This window comes from Poeciliopsis prolifica, unplaced genomic scaffold (genome assembly GCF_027474105.1).
Source record: "Poeciliopsis prolifica strain line A6 unplaced genomic scaffold, Auburn_PproV2 SCAFFOLD012, whole genome shotgun sequence".
In the NCBI taxonomy this organism is placed as follows: Eukaryota; Metazoa; Chordata; class Actinopteri; order Cyprinodontiformes; family Poeciliidae; genus Poeciliopsis; species Poeciliopsis prolifica.
Window position 1 is genome coordinate 3,972,353 of NW_026562387.1, and position 23,702 is coordinate 3,996,054.

A 23,702-nucleotide genomic window follows, 5' to 3' on the forward strand; every position below is an offset into this window, starting at 1 on the left:
AGATTTCCATGTGAGATCACCAAACAATAATGTTTTTGGGTTTTTTTTATCCTCAATCCCGACTGAATGGGGGGAGCAGCCCCAACACGGAAAGGTTAAAATCATCCTCGTCTGTCTAATATGTATGCAAAATATGACCTATGAGGCTGCGCATCCCGCTCCGTCTAATGTACCGCGTCAGCATGCGGCTTTGTGGGGGGAAAATCCATGAGCACGGAGGAATTGAAGTGGGGTTGGTTGGGTCATGTCACCTTGCACGTACACTATAACACCCCTGTAATCTATTCCAAAAGAGGCGCGGTGCTGCCGTGTGCAACCCCTGCTCGCCCTACAATAGCCACAGTCGCAGCTACTAAGTCTTCATTCTTCATGACAGTCCTCCATTACTCCCCTTCCCCCCGTCCGCACCCTTCCTCCCTCCACAAGCTGTGAGCCAAAGCACGGCTATAATCATTCCTGAAGAACCTCTCACACTTCATTAAAAGCATAATCAAGTTCATTACAATTTCATAGGCGTTCAGGTAGCAAATGGCTTCAGATAAATCATGACTATTGGTCCTGTGTGGCTGCCGTGTGTAGGTTTATCTCTGGCTCTCAGGCAGGGAGGCGAGGAGGAGGAAGAGGAGAAGAGAGGGGAGGGGGTCTGGATGTCTGGCCTTTAAATGACCTTCCAGCCCACAGCGGCGGTCCGCTTCGACGCACGTTCAGAGCGGGCCACCCAGCGCCGGCCCGCGTCAACGCGGAGGGACGCGATTGATCGTGACGCCCCCTTGGGTCGCACGCAGTGAAGAGATCAACAGATGTGGCATCGTAGGATTATTTTAGACTGGCCTCTGTGACAGTGGATGATTAATTTATCTTGAGCTGCTTTTGATGGTTATTTGTCTTAATCCACCGTGGTCCCTGTTATGGAGAAGACAGCTGTCACAACATAAATTAAAGACTAGGAGAAGTCCTGGTTCAAAGGGGGATTTCCTTGAGTTCTTAGTCAAATGTGACAAACCTCATAACGAGTCCTGTCTGTTTTGACAAAACGTGAGCAAATAAATGCTGCGGTGATGATCAGTGTGTGATTACAGATACTTTTTTTAGCTTTCATTTTGAAGGACGTGGAGATCAAAAATGGGTTAAATGAAAATTGTTCTTACTTAACCAGTTAAAAAATTAAATGTTACCTCAAAATTTTAAATGCACCAACCAACATCAGATTTTTGTTGTTGTTGTTTTTGGTGCTGACCAGTGATTGAGGAAAATCCAAATAAGTATTTTCCCAATCGGTGAACAAATATGTGAGCACAAATGGGTCAGTTTGAGCTCACGTCGTTACTGACCGACGTGAGCTCAAAGTTAGCTAATTGAGAAGCTGTTTTGAAGCAGATGCTGAATTTTCTGCGACATGTCTTCAGATTGCAAGAGAGGGACAGAGAGCAGAACTTTCAGCACACAACAGGAAGGCAAAATGTGATATTGTAAAGTTGTTCTATATTATCCTTTTGGGCTTTAAAACTATCATGGAGCAGGTTTGCTTTGAAAATGTTCGGTAAGACTTCACGTTCTCCTTCGCAGATAGATGGGAATATCAACGCTAGCTGCACTAGCAACATTATCGGTGAATATGGCTAAAACGTTAAATCTCTTTTTCTTGCCCGCACACAAATTGTTGCTTTTACTTTTTATAAATGACATTAAAAAACAACATTTTTTTCAAAACAGAAACATCAGTCCCTTCAATAAACACACAGAACAACAAGCCCGGGCTGTGTCCTACTCCAACCAATCTCATTCATGGTTGAACACTGAAACCCCTTGGGCTTCCCAAATCTCTGCAGATGTTTCCCCGAGTGGATTCCTCTTCAGTTCTGTAGCAGAGGCAACATGTTGTCAGCTGTTGATATGCCCTGCTTCACCGTGGGATAAAACATGAGCCACGCTGCTTTTCTGTCGCGGTTTTGTTGGAATACCTCTGCATGATTCAAGCAGATCTTGAAAAGAATGACCTATGTTATAATTACATGTTTAAATAAACCCAACAGTTACTATCAGTGATAATATCAGTGATATTATGCTCACATTAATCAAGTCTTTAAAAGTGCATTTCAAAGAACTTGTATAGCTTAGTTATTTATGTGCATTTATTTTTAGCTTAATTAAGACCATTAGCGATGTGTTCTTCTCACTTTTACCCTCCCACACTTGATTACCCCGGGGCTGTTTGTGTTGCTTCATGAAAGAATCCATTCAACTTGACTGATAGAATACTTACCACTAAAACTCCACGGTTTCTCCCGGTTACCTCCAAGAACTCACCACATTGTATGAACCAGGAATAAGAAACCCCAGTGGACGGTGTTGCTTGCGTCCTCCGCCACTGACTGACTGCATCATGAAGTATTAGAACTGTCAAGTTTATAGTGCTTTTGTTAACGGTTTAGTTGAAATAGCTTCAATAAAGGTTATTGAACTTCAGACGTGCATGAAGAGTCTTTGCTGGAAAGAAGTTGATGTTTAATGTTACTTAAAACAATTTAAGTACTTTTACCAAAATTAGCTAAAATTGTTGGCTTTTGTGACTAGCCGTTAGCTTAGAGTCGTCACTTTCTCTGTCCAGACTGTCCACAATGTGACATCAGTTTTTTACAGGTAGGGGAACTACTTCTGATCAAAGAACACAGCTTCTCGTGTGTGTATAATTGTGTGTCTCTGTGTTACCCTGCAACGTACTCGCAAACTGTCCAGGGTCCAGCTTGCCTCTCAACCAATGACCACTGGCACCAGAGCCCTACCTCACATCCCCCTGGACTAGAGCCTGGAAGAACGGTGTGTACAGATGATGAATTGATGTTTTCATAAGGAAGAATTTGTGCCAACACAATGGGGGGATGTAGCAACCGACACTTTTTTATATATATATATATATAAATATATCTGGGGTTAAAGTGAAACATCTGCTACATGTGTCCTGCTCTATGGGACCACACTGTGCCTCTCCTCAGGGAGGGAGGCTTATTAAAAGAGGCCAGAATGAGGTGCATGTACGTCTGTTCGTGAATGTGACAAGAGTAGCGGGGGTACAAACCTGGCTGGCAGGGAAAAAGATGCGAGGCAGACCGCGGGGGCAGGAAGGGAGGTAAGGATGGATGGAGAGCAGAGGGGGGAAAGAGAGGAAAAAGAAAACCCTCAGCGGAACAAAAGACCTTCAGGATTAATTAGGCGTCAGATTGGTTGCAGTGCACAGCGGGGGGAGAAAGAGAGAGTTTAGCATTCTGGGAAGACCTTATGTCCTCAGCCCTCATAATTCAGCCTGCCTGCCCAGGAGTATACAACAGCAAGCTAGTTAGGTCCTGTGCTGTGCCTGAAACCACTGTCTACTGGGTAATGGATGGAGTCCGCGCTTCATCTTTATGTATTTTTATGTTATCCCAGTGGGCAATAGGAGGAAACGCAGAGGTCATGTATGTAGCAGGTTGTGTTTACGTGATTACTGTGTCAGTACTCACTGGATAGAGGGAAATAATATTCTCTCCATATAGCTGCGTCTCTTCCTGCTTGAGTTGCTCTTAGCAGTGCACGAACTCTGCCAAATTAAAAGAGAGCGAATACGCAAAATAAATGCACATAAACTCTCACTGAACTTCTCACTTTCTCCGCCATTATCGGCTGAATTTCTCCTCTCGTTGCTTCCAGAACAGCTGAATTGCTGATTCGGGTCACCGGCGCCACCTTTTATATTCAAAAGGCGGACGCGAAGATGCCTGTTAATGCCATCTCCCGTTGTCACTGTCACAGAAGGACGTTTCCGAGGCGACCTTTGGTGGCACTCCCCGCCCTCCGATACAGGAAGTGCGCTGAACTCTGCATACAGATGACGGGCAGGGTCTGCCGCGAGCCATAATATCCTCGCACGGTTCCGTTTCCCGGCGAAGCACTTAGTAGGGATAAAAGAAATGGCTTCCCAGAGACCCGGAGCAAATCATGTCCTTACAACATTCGCTCCAATCATCCAGATTCACAAAGGTAGATCATACATAGAGCTTTAAGAAGAGCTCAGCGACATGAACCTTAGCACACAAGATGATTAGCTGTCAGGATTTTTTTTGGTTTTTTCCAACACAGAACCGTGATAAAGCTTTAACAGACTGAATTATGGAAGAGAAGAAACCTCAGCAAGTTGTGGTTAGAGGCCTGAAAGAAAACTTTTTCTTTCCTTTGACTTAGAAAAGTTGGGCAATGCTTTTGTCTTTTCGTTCTCCAGATTTGCGTAAAAAAAAGATGATGAATTACTAAAAGCTCTTGCCGACTTGGCCTTCCAGTTGAATATGTAACTTCGGCCACCTGAGCTGAATGCAGCCGCCTCGACTTTTAGGACATACCTTGTCTTTTAGCACCTAGTTGTACGCCAGCAGGTACATGACAAATCCATCCCCTCTGTCCCATTTTTTTGCACGTAGGCCGAACTTCGGTGCCTGTGCAGCGCGTGGAGCCTCTGCAGATATTGAAATGAAAGCGGTCACAGGCAGGAGACAGAAGCTGACTTGCGTCATAGCAGCTATGTGTGATGTAATGCGATTTCTTTGCTCGGCTTGTGAGATTGTGTGCAATGTGACAGAATGCAGGTGAAAGGTATGCTATGTGCCATACCCGCTAACAATGTTACAGTGTTGAATGGAGATCAACTTTCAAGAAATGTTCAGAAATCCATCAGCGGTTGTTGTTACAGCTGCTTGCATAAGCATTTATAAACCTTGAACTTCCTGGTTTCACATTTTGTCTCATTACAACCACAAGCTTCGGTGGATTTCTCGTTGGATTTCATGTGTTCATTGTGAAGGGAAAGGTAAAGGACGCGTTTTTGGTCGACTGCATCAAAGGTAGGGGTGACCGATACAGACCTAAGAGTTTTATCGCGATATCTTGTGGTAGTATTGTGATAATGATTAACGTGACGATAATAACTATTTATTGCTTCTTTTTTGGCAACTGAATGCCTGCAACTGCATGACACAGAAATCATAGTCCCACAAAATACAAATAGCACTCTTAAAAAAATAAACTCATTTGTCATACACTTTTTTAGAACACCAGTTACATAAAAAAGTGTGATTTGTATCAACTCTGACTGCATTTAATCACGTTTTGATATTTAATAATTGTTTGTACTGTCAATGAACAAACTGTGGAGGAACGATAACAATCACGACAATACGCACTGTTTTGGTTTATCGTTATTATTGGGAATTCATTGTGACGATAAATCAAAATGTTTACAGTGATAAGAAATTTATCACGATAAATGATTAACGATATTCTGAATGCCCAGCCCTAATGAAAGGTGTATGTTGAAATGCTTCAGATCATCAAATAAACTTTTATACCTGACAAATTCAACTCGAGTAAATACAAAATGTGGTTTTAAAACAATTATTTTATTTGTTATAGAAGAAACACTATCAAAATCAAACTGAATTGCTGTACTTCTTAACTAATGAATTAACACTGAATACCATTTTCTATTTCTCTTACTTGACTTTGAAAGCATTTTCTGTTGATACATCTGAAGTAAAACTAATACAAAGCTACTTAAAACGATCATCATACCAACCCTCAAATATGCTGGTGATTGTTTGGCGTCTTGAGCTGCTTTTCGGTTTCAGAATCTGGATCACCTGTGATAAATACTGGAATCAGGAGTTCTGCTCTTGACCACAAAATCTTCAAAAATAAAGATATTCATAAAGTAAATATTAATAAAAATAAGCTCTCCCACCACATCACACCTCAACATTCACACTCGCATGTGAAAAAAAACTGATACACAACTGTACAACTTTGAAAAGCACAAGTGGAGGTTCCTGCACAAACAACAAAGACTGCAGCAGTTGATTTCTGAAAGTCAACAACAAGACATTTGTCTTTTGCAGCTGCCGTCATACCGTGATAAAACCAGCCGACCAAATATGTTAGAGCTTCGCTTGGGTTGCTAGGCGGCAGGCTGGGCTTTGTTTAGGTAACGGTGCAGTGCCTGTTGATTGTGACTCATGAGTCAGGCTGTTTTTGAAACGGCTGCTTTTCTAAAACGAAAAGGAGCTTATTGCCAAAAGAAAATGGCTGGGTGGCTTTTGGAAGCAGTAGAAACCCAAATGGAAGTACAAAATTGTGCAAAAAGTCCATTTTGCACAAGAGGTCCCCATTAAGCTCAATCGCCTCTGGGTCATGCAGTGAAACAATAATCCAAAGCGCATCATCAACTTCACCTCATATTGGCTCAGAGTGGGAAAAAAAAAAAAAACAGAATGAAAAAATCTGAATTTATCTAATTGAGATGCTGCAATATGACCTTAAAGAGACCATTTGTGCCCACAAATTCCCCAGCGTTGTAAAATTAAAACAATTCAGCACAAAAGATTTGGACTGTAAAAATCCTCCACGGCAACACAAAAGAATCACGGCGAGTTATCACAAACACTTGATGGCAGCTGTCGCCACCAAGCTCGACAAAAATGTTAAAGCAGAGGGAAACGGAGGGGGCGACAGAGCGCTGTGCAGTTACAGAGATGAAAGATAAAGGAATCTGAATTGACTTTTTCTTCCTCTTTTTTTTGGCAGCGGTATAACGGCATCTCTCTCTCTCACTGACAGAACACAGAACAAAACCTTCACTCAGTATCCCTTCATTCAGGTGGAAATCAAAAAACGATTTACCTGTTCACAAGGTAAGTCCCTGTGTGTCTGTTCAGACCTCATCCGCCTGCAGCGGTGACGGGTTGGATGCTGAGGACACACACACAAATACAAACACACACTCTGAAGCTCTGATCCGCCGGGCTGTCTGTCAAACCGATGCATCCCAGATACTTAGCAGCCATATTTAACAGGTGCAAAGAGACAGCGTTAACACTTAGCACCTCTGTTAATTATTGGTTAGACATTAGAGGTTTTTTATGAGATCTTAAATGTGGGCATGTATATTTCATGCAGATGTAGCTGTGCTTCTTCATTTATTTCATACTTTTTGTGAACAATCTCAGTCTTTCACCCATCTTATTCAGACTTTCAGCCAGAGCCTGTTGGTTTCCCAAACCACTGATTCCTGAAGTGCCTTGATATTAAAAATCTGTCAAATTACGGCTGATCTTCATCGGGTCTCCATGCGTCCAGGGTTCGCTTTCGAACTTGCACAGACCTCCCATGGTGATTTCTCTGTAGATCAATATTACAGTGGCTGAACTGGCCACTTATCTGTGACATTTGACCCCCCCGCATGTCTGCGTGAATTGATGATCAGGCGTGAACTGAAGCAGCAACTCTCCAAACCGGTCTCATGCCAAGGCTTCAGCAACTTTAAATTCCCGCCAGACTTGCAGCTCTTCGTACAATTTCATGTAAATTGTTGTTTTTAAGTAATATAGAGCTTAATGGCAGAACGCATCCCAAAGCTCCATAAACGTTAAATTCTAATGAACATTTAACACTGGAACCGGAAAACATTTTAAATATCCAAAACAAATAAACAAAACAACAAATTAAATTAATTGTGAAGTCTTTGTAAACAAAAAGATCCTTCAAAAAAGGAGATAATTGAGACCAGACTGAAGACATTTGTAATACATTTTTTGGTAGAAAAAGAGACAAAAGGAAAACATAAAATTTTTGAACTCGTTTTACAAAGTCCTGGAAGTATTTCTCAGTTTTAATCCAAAGTTTCAATCCACTGGTGGCGTCCTCTTGCACCAGGCGGCGTTTTCTGGGTGCAAGCTCCGATCCAGTTTCTAAAACGCGCAATCTGCGGCGCTAGGGCAACCTTGATTTTCGTTTTATGTCATTACTTTAATTTTGATTTTTTTTTTATTTTTTTTTTTACTTGTTTTAAACATTCAGTCAAGTCAAGTCTCCCTCTGCACAGATCTTCCTCTGGTCTTCCTCTCCGGTTGAGCCGCCCCACGCCGACCCTTACAATGAAATAACAGCCACTGTTCTACAAAACAGTTTGATACATTTACTCCTTAATATTCAGAAAAAAACAAACATAGTGGTTGTGTTGCAAGGTTTAGTATTAAATTTCAGCCTCCGTATGTAAATATCTGGTTTCAGCAGTATGTTGTGTTGTATGATATCTCGCAGGACTCGGCGGCAAACAGCTTCCCTCTGCTTGCGGTTCAATTAATCGTTTTCACTGCGCCCAAATTCCCGTTTAGATTCACAACGTCTCCAGTGCGCGGCACATTTACAGCCGGTTGCTTTTATTAGGCGCAGAGACGGTTGGAGGACCCCCTCCACTCCTCTCCGCTCTTTGTCAATTTCTTCCAGTTTACCTCTCTTTCTGTCACCTTTACAGCGGTGACTGTGTCAAGCCCCTCTTTATAGAAACACACTTAAAGCTGCGGCTTGTTAAGCCGTGGCAGCTTCTTCCCACAAACAGCCCGACTCTTCAGGGTAACTCTCAGCGTTCCCTCCCTCACCATTATTAGCCCGTTCTGGAGGTCGGGGTGGGAGCGGTGATGGGGGTCGGGAGATGCATTCGCAGTTGTCGTCGGTGGAGACATAACGATGTCGCTGTCGTAAGCTGACCGCTCATTTGTTCCCGTTTCTCACCTCACTGTACACAGTGGCAGCAGGCATCGCTCCAGCGGCAGAGGAGAGTAAATAAAATATTCAAAGGAAGGCATAAAGAAAAAAATGTCCTTTACAGCTTTTAGCAGCTTGACACACAGGCATCTGGGAAAGAAAACCAACTCATGCCCCCGAGGCGTACAAAGCAATGGGGTGTAATTTCATGTTTAAGGAGAAAAGCTTAGGCCTAAAAGCGGAGCATGCACAATGGGAATAGATCACTGCTCTTTCTGCTCGGGCCAATATTGACTCTGCTGTCACTGTATTTCCCTGCCTCACCCGTGTCCGATGTGTGTGTGTGTGTGTGTGTGTGTGTGTGTGTGTGTGTGTGTGTGTGTGTGTGTGTGTGTGTGTGTGTGTGTGTGTGCGTGCGTGCGTGCGTGCGTGCGTGTGTGTGTGTGTACATGCCCGTGGGTGTGTGTCACTTCAAAGATGTTCAGGTAAAGAAAAAAAAGAGCGAGCATGTGTATTCGTCACAGTCTGTCTTGAGTTCTGCTTACTCTGCAAATGGCGCCTGATGGATTTTTTTTTTTTTTAAGAAATGGTAAAAGAGGAAGGAGCAACAGAGTGATTTATTTGTTATATTCCAGATTCTTTTGTGTTGTTGTCCGCGTCCATTGAAGTGCAGAATACTTAATGTAGGAAAGGATGTGTGTTTGTTGGTGAGTGGGATCCTGGGTGATTGTAGAAAGGAGCACTGATTGGTAAAAGAGGTGAAATGAGGAATTGTGGATTTTTCCTGTTTTTCTTGGTAGAGCTTATTTAGAACGTCTGAGAGAAAGATGAGAAAGCTTAAATACTTAGACGCAGTGCTACCTGCATGTTATTGGTTCGCATTATCAAATCAGCCAATCCTCGAGAACCAGATATTTTCCTTGGTTCTGATTTACAGATTTCAGTTATTCACTACTGAGAAAATAGTTATTTCAACATTTAATTGTCTTTTGTTCTAAATAAATAAAGCTGTGAGCTAAACTGAATTGAGCGCTAATCGTTTTTAGTATTCTTTGCACAGCATGATGTTTGCACCAATCTGCTTTGTGGAGATACTCCCACTTACTACTATAGTCCAGATCACTTCATGTTATTGTTAGGGACCGACGACGCACCAACCCAACTTACTTAATTATCACTCCAAGCTACTGCAACAAGTGGCAAAGGGAGTCTCCAAGACAGCCTGGAAAAGTGCAAATCTACTTCATAAAATCTTTAATGGCACATTCTCTACAGACCTGCAGGGTATGAGGAAGTGGTTTGATTCATGTTTATTAAAAATAAATGACAAGAGCGCAGAAAACCAGAACTGCCACACGCTACAGCTTATGGTTTTAATACTGAAGTAGTACAGCTTGCTAGCACCTCAAGACTCAGGAAGAGCGAACAGAGATCTTACTCTGTTGAAAACAAGATATCCGGTGTGTATCACGATAGAGCTGAAGGCATGTTCTCATTTCAATGACAGTATCTCCCTATGAGTTATTTCCAACCAGTACAATACCTGACTTTAGAAGAACTCGTACTGCAGTGCTGTGATTAGCTCAGCGTTCGCTGCACAGATCTGACAGATTTGGTCCCCAGCTCCATCACCTGTTAACTCTTCTACCGATCTGAGCTGAACTTAGACATCTGAAAACCTAAACATCTACTTTCACTTCTGGATTTTTTTATCAACCAAATACAGCTCACTGGGAACAGGGTTGCCTGTGACATGCCTGCAGGAATAATTTGCGAGTCGCAGAAACTGATGTATGACTATTAAAGTGGTTCAAGTTGAAGTTAATATTGTGTGTGCTGTGCAATAAAAGTCCACGTAAATCGAGAAATTACTGTTTTACCGCTTTTTTTTTTTTTTTTTTGCAGATTCTCTTATTGTCCTCATTCACGTTGTATTTCTTGAGTCTTAAAACCTTATCTCGGCCTTTAACTGCTGTAAATGTATTAAGAGTAACTCGGCTTATAGTAGTTTTCATTTCAAAGTGATTTATTTGTTTAATTTTACTCAGTCGTTAAAATTGTGCTTAAAGCTCTTTCGTGGAATGAGAAGTTTTAACAAGTAGACGTTCTGAAGATCTGATAAAAGGTTTGCACAAAGACCTGAATCTTACGGCTTCACGTCTTAAAACATTCACCTATGATTGGAAAAGAGAGCTTTGACTCTGCTTATTAAGCATACATAACTCTGTCATACATAACTCTTTCGAATACAAATTTTAATCAATGGCAGAGTTTGCAATTACAAGTTAATTGCATGTTGATCAAAAATCACATGTTGACAAAATAAATAAAATCACATGTTGACAAAATAAATATTTTCATAAAATAATTTTTATAAAATAATAAATAAACCCTCTTTTGTTGCTAAATTATTAAACAAAAAGACATGTGAGCTCAATAAGGTATTTATCATTTTTAATCTATAATCTATTTTATTCAGGCATCAGATTGGTGAAAAGTCATTTTATATTCATTCAAGTGTTTCAGGAACCCCAGATCATTCATCAAACTTCTTTAGAAGAAAAATAAACTACTTCAGAAATTTGGACTGACATCAGTGTTGGGTTTTTGCTGCATGCTTAGCATTGAGATGCTTTTTTGGTTTGAATAGTTTCAGTGACGGGCTAAATCCGTTTTGCACAACTTGAACACAACAGTAGCCTTTTGCTTTGTCCCATCAGAAAGTGTTTGGAGCAAAAATGAACCCTCGTCATGCTGGTTTTAAACCAGCTTCCATACCTCGTGTTGTTTAAAGTGCGTTTTAGCAGGTGACAACCAAAATGCTGCCTGGTGCTTTGATTAATCCACCAAATCTCCACTTTTACATCGTTAACGTTGTTCCAGATTTTATTAATTTCTTCTGTCTGGAAAAAAAAAAACACAGACTCAGAATCAAATTGGGAAAACCCAAAGCATCCCATTTGTACCAGCTAAAGAAAAAATGGCTACCTGCCCCAATCTACCAATCTCCCCCATGTCAGTCAGGTGCCCCAAGCTAACACAGCATTGATATTTACCCATGATCCCCAGTTGACCGTTAGGAATACCAAAGGAGCACCTAGAGCTATGAATCAAATGTCAGCCTTGGTGCGGCGGTGGAAGCGTATCAATATCTGATGATGTATGGCTGGCCCCGGGGCCCTTCGGTCACTACAGCACCCACAGATATGACACGGGCCCTGGTCCACACTTAGTCATCTGCAAAGCGAAAGCCTCCAGATGAATGACCGCCTTCACAAGAAAATAGGCTGACTGTGTTACACGAGGAATATAACACATAGAATAGTGCATAGAATGCACTTCATCATAGAAGATATTTTTGGTACATGGTTATTAACAATTTTCCTGCAGTGAGATATAGTAATGTGAAAAAGTAACCTTAAAAATTTGACTCTTTTTCATCATTTCTGAACAAATTTGGCCTTCATTTCTTTTCTTGTTTTATTTTACACATACCGCTAAAATGTCATGCCACTCTCTTTTTGTTTACCTTTCGTGAAGAAGAAAGTTGTCCTCAGTGTCTTTTTCAGAGGTTTTCCTGTTGTTTCCTTCTGTGGCTCTTGGTGCAGCGCCCCTTCAGGCGATTGGATGAACAGGTTTGTTAAAGGGTTTGGGTCGTTGGACACAGTGCGGTGTGAAAGTGAATCGCACCTGTTGAAAATGTGACAAATGTTGCATTTCTGGTCCCCAATCGAACCAATTCTATAAGACTATCAGGTTTGAAGTACAGATTGTGTACAATTGCCGATGTTCATCAAGATGTCTTTTGGCAAGTGTGTTTTGGTCTGCAGCAGTTTTGACCATTGAACTCTGTCGTTGATGCTGACTTTGGATTGCGTTTCAAACTCATGGAAATGGTCCTGTAAAACTTTAAAAAGTTTTTTTGGGGGGGATGATGTGTTGCTTTTTCAGATCTTTTTTGCCTACTTCATGTTGGCAAGCAGGTCCTTTTCAAGGAATTTCTTGATTTTACGACTGGCTCTCTGATTTGAATTTCTTTCTTCCTTTAACATTTAAAATCATCAATTTTGTATTCACCCAAACTATCTTTTTCTATTTTCTATTTTTTTTTAAATGTATGTTTAGTTATCTGAAAGTGTGACAAAGAAGCAAAAGCAAAAGAAAATTATTTTTAGTCATATCAGGAGCAAATAATACAGTTTGCAGTACGTTGCATTGGAAACATTGCTTTACGGATCTATTCCGTAAAGCAATGTTTGTCTGGCGTCCATAATCTCCACGCTGAGAGGAAAGCAACGCTTGGCAGCAGACGTTCCCGGCCGTCGCTCAAAGACTGCTACCAGGGGTTTGTAGTGTTGCTGATTACCAGGTTTGAGCCCAACCAAAGAGCCACAGCAGTATCTTCAAGAGCAGCAGAGACGGGGTGGTGGCTGTCGGGTCTGGATGGAGGTACAGTCACAATGGCGTCTCTCTTCAGAGGAACCATTTATATCATAAAAGCCAACAGTAGATCCATCCTCTACCCTTGAACGCTTTCAAGCTGCTGCAACAGCTTGAGAATGTGTCTAAATCGTAAAAAGCGATCCCGTTGGTGGCTTTTTCTCATTCTGCTAAAACATTACATTCCAGGCAATATCTCTGAGAGATTTTTGCTAAATGTAATGATAAGTCCAGAAATGTGTGGCTTCAGCAAACGATCCAAATCTCTATTACCAAGTGACCATCTTGTTACCATAACTAAGATACGAGTTGCTGATTTTCTGAACGTGTAACTTTGAGCAAACATTTTTTTAAGTTTATTTCTTGGTGTGGGATGTCATTTTTTCTTTCTATACAAGAGTTTTGACCGTTAGCTTCATGAGGTCATAAATAATACCAAAATTTTTTTGGTATCACCTGAAGCAAAAGGCATGATAAAATGTTCCATTCACCCAAGTGGTAGGAAATCACTTTATTGAGTTAAATCTGGGGAAAACTTACCAAATATGAAATTGTACAATACAAGGATTCAAATATGATAACATGTAAGGATGACATTGGATGTATCAAAACTCATTTGGTCAATAACTAATACCAATACCAATTTTTTTTTTCTACACGTACTTACTGGAACTATATGACTTTCTCTACTGTGGAATTAAAATACTGCATTATCTATCCTGCTACAAAGTGCAAATGCTATAAAGAAGGCTGAAAATGAAACTGCATTTTGTTTCATATCAAATTTATTCTTGACCTTTGCTCTCTATAAGACAGTGAAGATCTGCTTTCGAGGAACACAGTGAAATGTCTCCATTTCCAACATTAATGCTCCGTTAGTTAAAAAAATAAAAATCTTCAGTTTCCTTTTGGAGTTTTTTTAAAAAGATTTTTTTATAACATCTAATCCTATCAGCAGTGATCCACCCAGAAGTCATTAACACATAAAATCCCAGAATACTTCAAAGAAGCTAATAAATCTCCGAGGCGCTGTGTTCACTTTGACTACAACTCTTAAATTATTCCTTACTACATAAGATATAAAACTTCCCTACAGATGATCCAGTGAAGAGGCTGATCTCTCCCAGTCTCTCTCTGTCTCTGCGCTGAATCATGAGCAAATTAATGGGAGTTGTGTGAACAGCCCTCAGGGGCCTCTAGAGTGGCCTCCTCCCTCCTCCTACTCCATCATCTCTTAGTCAACTATGTACTGTAGATGATAGACTCTTGTTAAATTCTCACGACTGACCCTCTCATTTCCTCCTCTGTCTCCTTCCAGCCTCTTTTTCTCTTTAAGTGCCTGTCTGCTCTTCTTCTCTCGGCTCCCTTCCTCTCCTGGGGGCACGGTCATGTTATCTTTTTGCGGGAGTCTCTCTGCTGGCCTTTGGTGCATAATGTATAAAGCCGCCGGTGTGTGTTTTACACTCTGCCTGACATTATTAAGTCGTTTCAGGCATATCGCTGCTTTTATCTCCACCACGGAGGTTAATCAGAGGGGATTTATACTGAAACGACCACCTCCCTCCCTCTATTTCTTCTTTTTTTTGAGGGGGCGGCTTTTCCGTTCGGTGCATGTTGTATGAACTAACCTTTGTATATTTTCAACATTTTACATTAAAAAAAGATTTTCCGTTAACTGCATCATGGATACAATGTTCAATAATCAGTGGCAGGAACGTCGAGTGTGAAGGCAGTCTGCTGTGTTGTGTGACATTTAGACAACATAATTGCGTTTCCAATTTCTCCCTCAGGGTAATTACAGTAGTTGTTGCTTGGCATGATTCGATCTAGAAATCTCACATATAAAATGGGGATGCGGTATGACACAAGAGTGCATCAAGCTGCATCTTTTGACTACGTGTTTACTGGAACAAAGAGAGAACACCTTCAGAAAACACTTACACAATCTAACCTGCTTATTTCCCGCCCAATTATTAAGAACACCTGCTTTGGCATTTGCCTAGGATTCTGCACACTTCTCGATTCAGGGAACTGTGGTATTAGTTTAAGCTTGGTTCAGCATTGCAGACAGATGAATACTCAAGCAACAAGTCATTGGTAATTTCACATATGTCAAATATATGTCAAATGAAGCCTGACTCGTTAGCTACAACTCACTACTTTGAGTTGTAGTTAACATTGGACAATATAGCTCTCAGATCAATTGATGTCATTATTGATTTTTTGTTTTGTTTTAAATATCTGAAATACTTCCAAACTGGTCAAGCAGCACAGTGCTGCTCCAGGTACTCAACAAGTTGATGCTACGTAACCAATGAGTGAGTGAGCCTTGCTTATGATGCGTTCACACATCATAAGCATTGTGAGTGTCAGGCGCGTCTGGTTTGCATTCAAAGTCTATATGGAGGCATTTGGATGGGTCAAAACTCTGTTCTGTTTTGAGGTAAGCATTAAAAAAAAAGTTCAAGACACTTTGAAGGCATTTTCTGCGCAAAAAATATATGGTAAAACAATGTTATATTGTTTAGTTTAATTTCCTGCTATGCTGGACTTTTTTATATTACTTGGCTAGAGTTGATCTTTTTTGATAGTCTTACTGCTAAGCATAACTCATGGATTACTGTTTTAACACAATACTGCAAATGTATGGCCCGTTTCCAGCTCTGTGGCATAAAAACACATTCGCTGGTTTTGCCAAGAAGCCAGTCAAGCTGCACTGAAAGCTTTTCCCAACAGGATCTGGTTGAAGTAACTCAGCAACCTGGCAAGCCAGGCTCCACGGTCGTACCGGAGCCAAACGCAGCGCCGCAGAGGATTCAGGCTTTTCATGCTGATGGTTTTGTTTGATCAGATGAAGAGATTTTTAGATTGACCGTGAGTTTCAGAGTCACTCATGTAGAACATCAGTTGTAAAAGCTTCTGATGTCGTTGTTAAGCCTCACATTGGCGACTTCAATATTTGGGTTGGGTTTTTTTTTTTTCCCAACCAAATTAATGTTTGGATTTCAGTTTAAAAGCAATAGTGACTTTGAACAGTTGGAACCGGTCTTGATAAAGTTTGTATTAAACTGAATTTAGCTTTTTATGTCATCAAAGTTTCTGCCGTCTACTCAAATCTGCTTTACTTTAATGACCTGATGGAGGAATTTTCATGTCAAAGTTATTATCCAGATATGACCCAATAACAAAGCCGGCTGCTACAACATTGAAACCGCTTCAAATTCTTGAAGGGAATATAATGTATTAGCCAATGAGGTGGACTTTGATCCCAACAACTGACACAATGGAGAGCAGTGGAAACACTTTGAAGACATAATTGGACTCACTATCATTGTTGGTGTATACAGGGACAAACACACAGAAATGAACTTTCTGAGTCCACAAAATTCATCAGAGCAAGTCAGTTTGTTCCTACCGATGAAATATTTGTTTATGAATCATTTGAGACAAAAAACAGTTGTAGTAAAATTAATTTCCTTGACTTCGTACATGCAGAGATTTATCATAAATAATGTTTTCCAAGATTTTCTTATTACTTGCATGAAGGAAATTAGTTCCAGCCAAAATGTCAGACTGAATTTTTATTTTATTTTTTTCAGGCAACAAAAAGTCAGCCCTGGCATGAATTTCAAAAAATGAAATATATTTGTTTGTACAAAATTTATTTGGCCTGGTAAAAACTCCATTTTTCTACACTTTCCTTCAAACAGAGGGTCTGGAGCCTCGACTATTAAGAAAAGATTTCTTTTTTTAAATGTTATACATTTGCCCGTGACCTTTATAATGTGCCAGTTCAGCAGCATAAAGCTTACCAGAAATTGCCTGCACTGTAAACAACCATCTTCCACTGCGAAGACATTAGATGGCTACTAATGTTAAGTCATTATTTGGAAACGTGACCAACATGGACTCAACAGATTCATTCACTTTGTCCACTCCCATAGCTAAAACTACAGGCAGACCTCAATTATAAAATTATATCCTGTTCGAAGTTATTTACAAATTTCCTGCTGTTCGCCGATTGGCAAAATTCTACTGAAGAAATCCCCTTTGAACAATCAAGCAGAATTACATAAGAAGGAGAAGGTCATGACCACTAAAGCATTTTGGTCATATTCCAAAATGTTGATTTTTCTTTGCCGTTCAAAAGGCAAATTGTAAATTGTTGGACCTCCGACGTCGAGATTGATTGAGTCCCCAGTGAAGAACGTCGCGTTTATAACGAACCAGTTTCTATGTTTGGCTTCGTCTTTGGGTTTTGGATGAAGCCGTCATTCTTGTGCGAGCGTATGATCCCTGATTCTGATCCTTCCCTCGTGCGCCAGGCTTATCGTCTCGCTTTCCACCTTTTCAAGCCTAATGAGGACTCTCTGCTTGAGCTCTGCTTTGCTGCCAGAAACCCACAGCGAAGGCCTCTCGTCTCTCATCCACAGTGGCGGGGAAGGGAGGGTGGCGAAGGCAGATCAATAGAAGTATTTCCGTCTCTGTGTCTCTGTCTGCTCCTTCATCCACCTTTGTGCTTACTCTCTAACATGATGGCCCGCGAGTCAATGTCCAGCTTCCTTATCTGACTAAAAAAACTCCCGTTGTTGGGGCAGAAAGATTGACTAATCCACGCGTGTCGCATGAGCAGCAGGACCATCTGGTCGGGGCGCAACAAAAACGTTGATTCGGGTTAGAGGCGTAGAGGGCGAGAGTGTTTTAACACCACTCTCCAATTTTTTATTTTTTTTTGATTGTTGTCACAGGGGCACAACAACATCTATTACTGGGAACAGAAGGCGAGACAGCAGAGCGACGCGTTAAAAGTCTCGACACATGGTCGTTATTTATTTCTTTTGTGATACCGATCTGGCGGACGGCGACAGTCAAAGATTTAGGAGTGAGAGGGATGTTATGTGTCACATGGAGAACAAACAAGAAAGAAATCTGTCTCGTCGTGAGGAGTCTGGCTTTTTTTTTTTCTTCTTCTTCTTTCTCAAAATCTAAAAATCCCCCTGGAGGCGGCAAATGAATAGATATCCATTTTCAAAAGCTTCATGCCTGGCAGTAGGCGAGAGATGGGGAGAGGGAAGACTCGGCTGGAGGGTGGGGGGTTGGATTTTGAGGCAGAGGGCAGACACTATTAAAACTGAGGAGAATGAATTGTTAAATACCCCTATAAAGAAATATAAGACATGGCCCAGTTTTTATACAGGCGGGGCGGCTCTGCAGGCAGGTGATAAGGGGGGATGGCGGAGGGTTGAGGTGTGTGTTTTAGGGGGAAATTAGTGGAGTTCATAGATGACCGACACACACACACCCGCCACATATGCCTAAGGGTTTGGACTCCACATTCCCACTGATTAACTAACGCACAATGTGCCGAAGCATATGGAGAACGTTATGGAAGCCCTTAAAATGCAATCAGGGGATAGATCTGGATTCTTTTGTCGTTATTTCCCCTTTGAGGTGATACTAAACAATGAATTATACACTTGGGCATCTTTTTTTTTTTTTTGCCTCGCAACACACAACACACAGGAAAAGGTGCCGTCTCTAACCCCTCCTGCCGACGTTCTGCCGCCTTCTAGGTCAAGAGGCAGTGGAGAAAATTTCCCTGCTGACATTTTGTGTTTCTGGCACAATATTGACTTCGGAGGAAAGACAGCAGGAGGATTGTTGATGACATTCCACATTACCTTGGAGAAAGGTGTTGAACTGTTTACGTGTCCCTCAAACAGAGAGGGAGGAAGGGGGGAAATGGGCTGGAAATGCCTGGAAGATTTTTAGGATTATTAGAAAGTTCTTCATGGCGCTCTGGGTCTTCAGTAATATTTAACGATATAGATAGGTCTCTGTCACACAACTGTGTGTAGCAGGGGAGGGGAGCAGAGCTCATAACTGTGTTGTGTGGAGACCGGCTCCTAAATAGAGATGACAAGGCATTTAGCTCCATCAGACGAACAGCTTTTCCAAAGATAAGGATTGTAGAAGTAATTAACTGGGTTTCCTGGGATTTAAGGCCAGCAAAGGATCCAAGTGTTGCTTATTTGTCACAATTTAAGTTGTTTATATTCAGTATTTATTCTAATATTACAGTTTTATTAATTGGTAAATTTCCTAGTCCACATTTTGCATCTAAACAAATCAAATTTTATTCCACATTGTTCCATGCTTGACAGCAAGAGCTGCCCAAAAATGTTTTATTTTTATGAAAATTTAGTTGTTTTTTTTCAGTTTGCTGTGGAGGAATATATATATATATATATATATATATATATATATATTATATATATATATATATATATATATATATATATATATATATATTCTCCATATATATATATAGCTGAGCTCTTTTCTGAAACATCCCCAAACGTGTCCACACCAGATTTCCTCACCTTGATGTTCATCAGAAGGGAAGCTGCCGGCCCACTGGGTGATGGGTCACGCTGACGCTTTGACTGACGGAGGACTGAGATCCTTGGCCCCGTTTTTCTGCCACATTAGCTCCACACCGAGGGTGGCGCTCAGCTACCATTTTAGAGGAGAGAGCTGATGTGTGTGTACAAGGTACGCTCCACTGAAGGAGGGTACAGAGAAACACAGCTGTGTAAACCACCAGCTTTTTTTCACGTTGATATAAACTGTTGTTTTCTCAGGATCATTTTTCCACGATGATGAGAAAAACAGTCTCTGACTCAGTGGGGGGGGGCTTCTTCTTGCTTCTGATGCGCTTTATTTTTTTGTCTGTACTTAACCTGTATTTATCCAGGTAAGTTGGTTGAGGAAAAAAAAAAATCTCATTTTCAATAACAAACATGTTCAGAAAACATCAAGTCAAGTTTATTTGTAGCTCACATTTCTGCAGCAAAGTGCTTTTTACATCATAAAAACATTATAATTTATAATTATAAAATAAGCAGTAAACACTACTTTTTGTAAAATGTAACAATCAAAAATGATCAATTCACATAAAATATGTTGATCAGTGTTTAACTCTAACCATCTGGGTGTTTAGCCTTGATTTAAAGGAACTCTGTCTTTCAGCTGTTTTGCAGTTTTCTGGAAGTCTGTTCCAGATTTGTGATGCATAGAAGCTGAATGCTGCTTCTCCATGTTTGATTCTGGAACCAGAAGACCTGATCAGTCTGGAAGGTTGATACAACAGCAATGGATCTCTCATGTTTTTTGGTGCTTTTCCATACAGTGATTTATAAACAACAGAATTTCAAAAGTCTATTGTCTGAGCTACAGGGAGCCAGTGGAGGGACTTTGGAACTTGATCGAAGTATTCTCCAGGTGATGGAAGACCGACTTTGTGATTGTTTTATGCGTCTTTGGAGGTTCAGTTGTGTTTCTAGCTGTAGCAGCTGAAGCTGCATACTTTGTTCCTCTTTGGATCCGAATGTGATAACTTCAGTTTTCATTTTAGGACATCATGCAACAGAATATCACACAGCAGGAAATAGAAGAATATCATAAAACAAAGAAAAAAGTAAAAAAATAAAATAAAAATGCAACCATACTCATAATAACTCAATGCACTATAATACACATTTTAACTTTTTTTTAAAGTAGTTACATTCATCATATGCTTTGGTTTTTACCAAGTTGATAAATGTCAATTTTGGAAGTTCTTGCACTGATATGTAATGTATTTTGCAAGTTGTTTCAGTCACTTAGTGATGCAAAATGAAATGAGGATTAATCTAATGATATACAAACCTTTGAGACCATAATGGTCTCAAAGGTTCTGCAGCTAAGTTAAAATATTGATGAATGAGCGATGGTATTGCCAAGTGATAGTCTTACAGAGAAATTTGCAGAAATATATTAATCTTGAGCATTTTATAAAAGATAGACGACATCTAACTTATAGAGTTGAGTTTTAGAGGCAGATTTGTGGATGATGTCACTATCGACGAGGATAGGCAGGACTGTTATTTTCACCAAACCGTGCTTTGGTCAAAATGACATCAGAGTAGGAGACGTGGCCAAGCAGGGGGAAGAACAAGTGGAGTCAAAAAAAAAAAAACTAGAAAAAATAGAAGTAGCCCGCAAAGGCTTAAAAAAGATTGGAAAGAAACGGGAGAAACTGTGAAGTGACAGAAGCAGAAAGCGAGACAGAGAGAGAGGTGAAGAGGAGGAGAGAGTGAAAAGAAGGTGGAAGGAAGAAAAAGCCGGGCTGCTTGCCAGGCTCTATTCCACCTTTGCTCTCCGGGTCTTTCTGAGCTGCCACCTCCCCTGCTCTCTGCAACGTCCTCAATGAAAGGGCCTTTAAGGAGGGATGGAGGACTTGACTCTGGGTTCACGCTGTGACCGACACCAGCTGAAGCTGCCAAGCCAAGCAGCTTTCTGTTCAAATTAATTGGATGTCACTTTCAGGTGCAAGAAGCAGGGTGGGGTTTTTTTTTCTCTCTCTCTCTCTGCCATTTTTTTTTCATCTTTCATCTTGTCCTTTTATGTGTTTCTTGTTGATTACTGTTTTCTGTATTTTGCAATTTAATTAATCGGCACCATCAAAGTTTTGAAATCTCAAACAAAACGGCTTGTTTTTGTTCTTTTCACCTACCTGGTAAAGAAAATAACGCTACATACACAATTTACTGATGTGGATGTCATATTATTTTAACTTTTTTTATTTTAATTGTGTGAATTAGTACTTTTCCTGGATTGACTGATTTTGTCTAAAAATGTCATGGCATAGCCATAAAAAAGCAACATTGCTTTCCATCCAAACAACATGAAGTAGATTAATAAGTGAAATAAAATCAACCCAGAGGCGTCTACCACAGGGGCAACCCTAAACGTGGGCAGGCGGGGGCACAGACCCCCAGAAAAATCATCTTCAGTTCATAAAAATGAACAATATGTATGACATGTTTGGATTTTTTTGGTTGATTTTTAAAAAATTTTGCAAGCCTGACATGGCCACCAATATAAAAATATAAAGGCGGTGCTATTGGTCTACTGATATGACAAAATGGCTGACATGTGGAATCTGCATATTTGTCTCTGCTAAATCAATTAATCATTCTTGAACTCAAGCTTGATGCAGAAACTATCCCCCCATCCAGAACCATGAACTTGATTCAGAACTCTAGACTCTTGTCAAATCTTCTATAATAAAAATCTGTCTGTGATGATTTTTATTTTAAGCAAGTTACCATGCCCATCGTCGTCATTGACATTTTTCTTAATACGTTCACGCTTCAGTTTGAAGTGAGGGCAAACTAACGTCAGAGACTTGGGAGAAAAGATACAAAACTATTTTCCTTCCCACTTTCTTGCCATAGGTGTTTCGTTTAAGGAAAGAAAAAGTGCTAATCTCACATGGAAGAAAGCGCTCGGGTGTTGGCTGAGAATCTTCGTTCTGAAGTAATTAACGGAGCAAACTTTTCACCACTCTCTGTCTCTCTCTCTCTCTCTCTCTCTTTCTCTCTGTGTTGCACATTAAGCTTCAGGGCTGACATCAGTGTCAGAGCAACAATATGTGCTTATGCATACATACGCATGGACCCGCGCAGCCACCCACCACACCGCAAGCTGCGAGCACCTCAGCCTCCAGTTCTGGCTGTGAGAGTATTTCACAGCTCTGATGAGGGTTATAATGTGCAATATGTTCACTAATTCATTCGCATCCCATCGTCTTCTTTCAGCCCTAATCTCTCTCCTCCCTCCCTCGGTCTGCGCGTCTGTCGCCGTGGCATCTGTTGACGTCCTCTTAGCCGCGGCGAGCCTCAATATGTCCAGAAAGGCCCCTCTGCGGCGCCGCTCTGATGCCGCCTCCCGGCGACGCGTTTTGTGTTTTTTACAGTTGGCACGGAGGCAGCTCGGAGGCTAAGCCCTTAATTACGAGCGGGGAAGCTTCTGGAGAGGCGCGTGAGTGTTTGGCGCTTTGGCAACGTGGGCCAAACGGAGTCGATGGGCGTCCGATGAGAGGCGTCGGGCCTGGACGCGGCGCTGGGACGACTTTGAGGGCGAAGTGGAATTTGGAGGCTTTTCTGGAGTTGGTGGACGGGAGTGAGCAGAAGAAATAAAAAAATATATGTATCATTTTTGTTAGCTGGAAAGTAGGCCTGGAGAGTGCCACCAAGTGGCAGATGGTGGAGGAAATGAGGAGTTGATGTGTTTGGTTCACTCGAGTGAAGCCAGAGCGAAGGCAATCCACTCCGGGACAAGACCCAGCACACTGTTTCATATTAGGAAATACTGGCTAAAAACGAAAAGATGTTTCTAGCTGTTACACCATCCACTGCGGTGGACATAATCAGTCATCAGTAGACTGGAAAACCTCTTTAAGTGATTATTTTCTGCACATTATGCCCTAATGTGTAAAATTCTTTCAACGCTGTATATAATTAATCAAATAACAAGAAGAGCCTCATTTTTTTATATTTAGAGCTTCCTGAAATTCCCACAATAAATCTGTGTAGAAATTTGTCTTGATATTTAGCCAGGCTCCTGCCGGTTAGTTATGATTACCATGTTTATTTCTCTTTGCTAAATCTAGAATATTTGGGAGATTTTTTTTTGTTTTGTTTTCCAGAATATTTAAAAGTCTTTTAAGTCTGAAATTCACACAGTTTTGCTTGGTGTTTGGTATAATTGCATATGAACTGTACGTCTCGGGTAGGAAAATCAACATGGGTATTTTTTCACAAGCTGTTTCACCATAGTTTGCAGGAATTGTGGCCCGATCCTCCTGCCTGAAC

The 23,702-nt window shown here is 40.9% G+C and overlaps 1 protein-coding gene across 1 annotated transcript in view; it reads left to right on the forward strand.

Moving 5' to 3' along the window:
- adarb2 (adenosine deaminase RNA specific B2 (inactive)) overlaps positions 1-23,702 on the forward strand; it is a 172,122-nt gene that overhangs the window by 115,021 nt on the left and 33,399 nt on the right. The gene's annotated exons all lie outside the window — the stretch shown is intronic.